Source organism: Lactuca serriola, chromosome 4 (genome assembly GCF_051521515.1).
Source record: "Lactuca serriola cultivar US96UC23 chromosome 4, Lser_US96UC23_V15, whole genome shotgun sequence".
Lineage (NCBI taxonomy): Eukaryota > Viridiplantae > Streptophyta > Magnoliopsida > Asterales > Asteraceae > Lactuca > Lactuca serriola.
Window position 1 is genome coordinate 365,099,930 of NC_136411.1, and position 6,000 is coordinate 365,105,929.

Here is a 6,000-nt window from a genome sequence, read left to right on the forward strand (position 1 = left end):
TGTTTGGGTGAGTGTGTGGTTACTTTCTTCTAACACATAAATATGGAGTATTTGTTATAAAATACGTGCTATGTGTTTATATATTGTTGTTTATTTGAGATGAGTGTGGAATGGATGTTTTATATAGTTTTAAATGAGTTAAACTGTATATGTATTTTATATCTACAAATATGTTGGGTAGAACATGGGTAGATGAGATAGTTGGTATGTGATAAAATGATGAGGTATGAAAGATGATTAAGCATAGTATTGGTAGATGCACCAATTAAAGAATGTCATAATGCTAGCAGATGCGCTTAAGCATAATATCGGTAGATGCACCAAGTAGTGAATGTCGTAATCCTGACAGATGCGCTTATAGGATAATGTCGGCAGATGCGCCAAATAGAGAATGACATAATGCTAGCAGATGCGCTTAAGCATAATGTCGACAGATGCGCCAAATAGAGATTGTAATAATAAAAGCAGATGCGCTTATAGGGTAATCCTGGCAGATGCGCTTATAGGATAATGTCGGCAGATACGCCAAATAGATATTGTCATAATAAAAGCAGATGCGCTTATAGAGTAATCCTGGCAGATGCGCTTATAGGATAATGTCGGCAGATGCGCCAAATAGAGATTTTCATAATAATAGCAAATGCGCTTATAGGGTAATCTTGGCATATGCGCTTATAAGATAATGTCGGCAGATGCGCCTAAAAGAAAATGTCATAAACCTGGCAGTCGCGCCTCATAGTGTATGACGTAATCCTGGCAGAGGCGCTTAAAGGATGATGTTGGTAGATGCGCCTTATGTAGCAATAGATTTTTGTGCTAATTCCTTAGGTCAATCCTAGGAATGGATGAATGACGGGTAGTTGAATTCTTAGGGTAAAATCCTAAGAAATAAAGGAGATAATAGGGATGGGTAATTGGGTTGATTGTTTGATGGTTGAATATAATAATTACATTATTGTGGGTTGAAAACCCTATATGCTCACCAGGCTCCCAAGCCTGACCCACTCAGTTTTCTTTGTATCACAGGTATTAAATACAAAGACATATTTCACAGAGAGATTTAAAGGAGATATAAATCAATTGTGTAATTAAATGTAAGTTCTGCTTATGCTTATATGTCTGTATCGGAATATGACATCCCGAGGTTTTATTATTGAATAAAAATACATTCTTTTTGAGAAATGATTTGATAAGTTATTATCATATCTTGTTTTGGGAACAAATTCCGCAACCGTATCTTTAAAAGATTATTCTGATTTTATAAAACAAAGCATAAGTAAAATCGGTCTTTTCTAGCCGTGAAATTGGGGATGTCACATTTATTGCTTTTGTATTCAATTGTATGTTCAACTAGTGAAAAACATAGATCCAAAGCAATTAGGGTTGCATGATCACATGGGATGTAGTTATGATGAAAACCCATCAGTGGTATCAAAGTCAAGCTGTTTTTCAGTTGAATTTAATGCATATGTGAATTGTCCAGAGGAGGAGGGAACAGATTCGTCAATCTGTTCATCAGACTCGACGAGTTGCACCTACTCAACGAGTGCATTGCAATAACTCGACGAATCGGGTTGTCAGATCCCTGATTTTTTTCATTTTGATATCTTTGTTTGATTAGGAGAATTACCAAATTCGTTTTAAATGTCTAGAATTGAATTTTATGAAAAATTAAATCTATATCTGTAACATCCCAAAAACACAGTCTGAAAATTTCATTTAATTTAATAATAAAAACCATAGTCAATAAACCTCATATAAAAATCATAAGCAATGTATCTCAAAATATTATAACAACTGTCAAGTATATCAGAGTATAAACATCCCAGGCAGTACAAATGGTGTGTACACTGCAATCTTCCCGAGCTCCTCTTTTGAAAACTGAGTACCTGAAACCAAAACTAAAACTATAAGCACGAAGCTTAGTGAGCTCCCCCAAACTACCACATACCATACAATAACATATAAACACATATTGGGCCTTGCCCACTGCATCGGACCGAAGTTCGGGAACTGCATCGGACCGAAGTCCAGAACTAACTGGGACCCCGTCCCCTGCATCGGACCGAAGTCCAAAACTGACTGGGACCCCATCCCCTGCATTGGACCGAAGTCCGGAAACTAACTGAACATAGCATATCCTAACATATCAACTAGCATGAATACATATAGTGCATACTGCATCGGAACAGAGTCCGGAACACATAACACAAAACATGCTTGAATCACAAAGACATCAAGCACTCTAACTACTGCATCGGACTGTAGTCCGAAACTAACTGAACATAGCATAACATAATCATAGCATATAATATAAACACATATACTACATATTGCATCGGACCATAGTTCGGAACACACAGCTCATCTGTATCACAAAGACACCAAGCATAATGAACTACTACATCGGACTGTAGTCCGGAACTACTGCTAACTAAACGGGTCGGCATTATGGTCATAGACCCGTTCCTACTGAAAGGAAACTCACCTCACACTGCTGAAGTCCCGTAGACACAATCCCACACTGTTGAAGCCCCGTAGACTCAACCCCAGCTGCTGGATGACAGATTCTCGAACTGTCGACACCAAAATAACACTCGATTAATAATTGGGTTCTAACACATAACTATAAATACATGCTTTGGATAATTACTACATCACCCCTAGCTTGGCTTACCCAAGCCCAAGGCCCAATTCATAGGCCTAAAGTCAACTAGGGATCAAAGCCCAACATATGGCCCAATTTTCCAAATTGGGCCCAAACGTCTACATGGACTTCCCTTAAGGCCCAATTGTTCAATCCAGTCCAACATGTCTCATTCTAGGGGCCCAATATCATACAACCATCTAAGCCCCAACTATGGCCCAATTTTCCAAATTGGGCCCAATCCTTCATATGGGCCTTACCCTAAAGCCCAACTAATTACTCTAGTCCATTTAATTATTCTTGGATGGCCAAACACAAAGCCCAAGTGAAATTAGGGTTTCACATAAAATGACAATTAGGGTTAAGTGTTTCTCACTTAACCCATTAAGGGCTTATCCCACTAAGGACTTAATCCGTTAAAGACTTAATCCATTAAGTCCATTATTGCTTAGATTAATCCTGCCAATGGTTATTATTTAATATTTCACTTATTAAATAATTCTCGTGTGTCCTGATAATTTCTCAAATATTAGCATTTTCTCAATTAGCCCATTAAGGACTTAGTCCATTAAGTCCTTTATTCTACTAGATAAATGGCCTGGAATAGTTTGGGCTTAATTCACAATCCAATCCCAATGGCCCAAAAATGGGTCCAAATAGGTCCAAGGCCCAAATGCTAACAATTAGGGTCTTCCACCGAAACATGGCCCAATAGGCGCAACACCAATCTCTAAACCCATTAGGGTTTGCTAGTGGGGCACCATCCACTACCACTTCCGGTAGTGGTGGTCTATGGTGGCTTACGGAGGCGGCCACCACCTTACAGTGGTGGTTTTGATTCCTTTCATTAATCCAAAAATTCAAGTTACATTTTACAAGGCTAATCTCAATTAACCATAAACACATACACTAAACTAATCACACACACACACACATAGCCACACCATGGTGGCCGGCGGCGGTGCTTGGCGGCAGCCACCACCTCACGGTGGTGGCGGTGGCTATTCCCGGCTTTCCGATCAAACAATCCCAATCATACATCACTGAAATAACACACACCCACCCTTGTGCTTGGAAAAGTAACACGACCACCACCTGGTGGTGCTTGGCGATGGCAGAACCGCGGAGAGGCGGCAACATCGTCGTACATCAGGTGCTCGGAGTGGCGGCGGCCACTCGTCTGTTGGGAAAATGATGGCGAAGGGTGGTCAGAGCGACGTCGGACAGTCGAGTCGGACCCTGAGCATCAACAGCAAAAGAAGAAGAAGGAGGAGGATGGCGGAAAAATGACGACTCACACACACCCGGAAGCCACGCTGTCGACTGCCCTCGTCCGGAGATAAAAGTTGTTACGCTCGGCGGCTCGCTTGGTCGGAAAAGCGCGATCAAATGGCGACTGCGACTGGGGTGCTCACGCATGGCGGCTGAGGTGCTCACCGGAGGTGGGGTTCTCTTCTTCTAACCACGATATCGGGAAGTCACAGTAGCGTTCCATTGGCACGGTGGTCGCTGGCGGCCTCGTTTGATCGGAAAACGGACGCGAAGGAGAGAGATGGTGGCTGGGGGTCATAAGGTGATGGCGGCTGCTAGAAGGTTAGGGTTAGGGTTTTGGAAGTGATGACCATATGACGGGAATGATATACCACCAGGTTTAATCCCGTGTTCATTCAAACTTCAAGCAAACTTGACACTTCCAGTCCCTCCTTCTCATAACTCTTCAAAACAAATCCGTAATTTACACTTCAGCCCCCAACACTCCCAATTCCTTTCAATTTAGATCCTAAAAATTACTAAGCAACCCCCAATTCTAAAACCCTTTTCAAATTACATCTGAAACTTACTCTTTTAACCCCCGACTTCTAAAATTCTTCACAAATTAATCCGGGTCTTACATTTACTAATTTATTTAAATAAATGGGGCGTTACAACTCTCCCCAACTTAAATTAGATTTCGTCCTCGAAATCATTCCTTACCATTCCTTACACACTAACTACTCATGTAACATTGTCATCATCATGGGCACACCCTAGCCTTCCTAGGGTAGTTGTGACCAATCATCACAAATCCCTAACATCTGTAGGCGAACTAATTCCTCCTAACAAGATCACATGCACTCTATTTGAAATTTGCTATCTCTAGATGATCTGAATCCCTAACAGACCACTCATACTGAATCATTATAGATAAACCCCGCAGTTGGTGACTAAAAATTACTTGGCAATATGTTACGCTTATCATACATGAGATCCTCAAATACCATTACTGTTGGAGACCAAAAACTGTCTGAATCCCTGATCTGCCTGAAAACACTAAACTGCCTGAAAACCAAACTGTCTGAAACTGTATGCTGCCTCATGGCTGCTTCCCAACATCTACGGGAACCTACTTGGTCTCAATTTTCCGCCAATCATTTGAAATATCGGGTTCCCGCCCGGCTGCGGAGCCCCAAGGACTCCCTACTTAGTCGCCTCACACAACTTCTGAACGAAATCCTTCTCTGAAACTAACAACTACTAGTTATCTTGTTACTGTGGACCTAGCGGCCTTCTGATCTAACTGATCAGTTCCACACGTCGAATCCTGAGGTTACCAACCTACAGCTAAACGCGATTGCTACATGACCAATTGTAGCCTTATGTCATAAATGACCTTAAGCAGTCCACTGCTTCCTTGCTCTCATCTCTGTAGCGGTGCTTCTACAATCTTATCACTGGCTTAACCAGGTCTCATCCGTTTGGGAAATTCCGAAATCCAATCCATGTATTTCCATTTCCTCACTGCTACACTCGAACTGGTGGGTACTACTGTTCTTTTCGCGTCCTAACAACGCACTCACGCTATCTACCAACCTAGTGAAGGCTGAGGCTACACCCACAGACTCACATCACTCTAGTACTATCTGCTAATCTTTTGAATGCTACGGCTACACCCGCATACTTACAACACTCTGATACTGGATCGAACACGTGCTTGCCCCGCACTCAGCTGAACTCATGTCCTGACTGGAATCCCAAACCTTATTCCTTAAGGCTTGCTAGTAACATCACGGGAACGCGATCTCCTTATTGGCAAGCTTCTTCAAACTTCCATCTCACACTATCCTCAAACCATACAACCGCTTGGGCTATCTTCCTTCCCAATAAAGATGCGAAACTTATCCTAGTCTCAAAACTGCTCCCGCTTCTGAATCCTTGGGCCATTCTCCCCCACTTTGATTCAGCTAATGCCCTACAGCACACAAAACTGGAAGAATTCCCAATCCTTCTCACCACCCATGACCAATCTGCTAGAAACCACACTTACCATCGCTAGTGTTTCAACACTAGCTAATCCAAAAGATCACACAACTTCT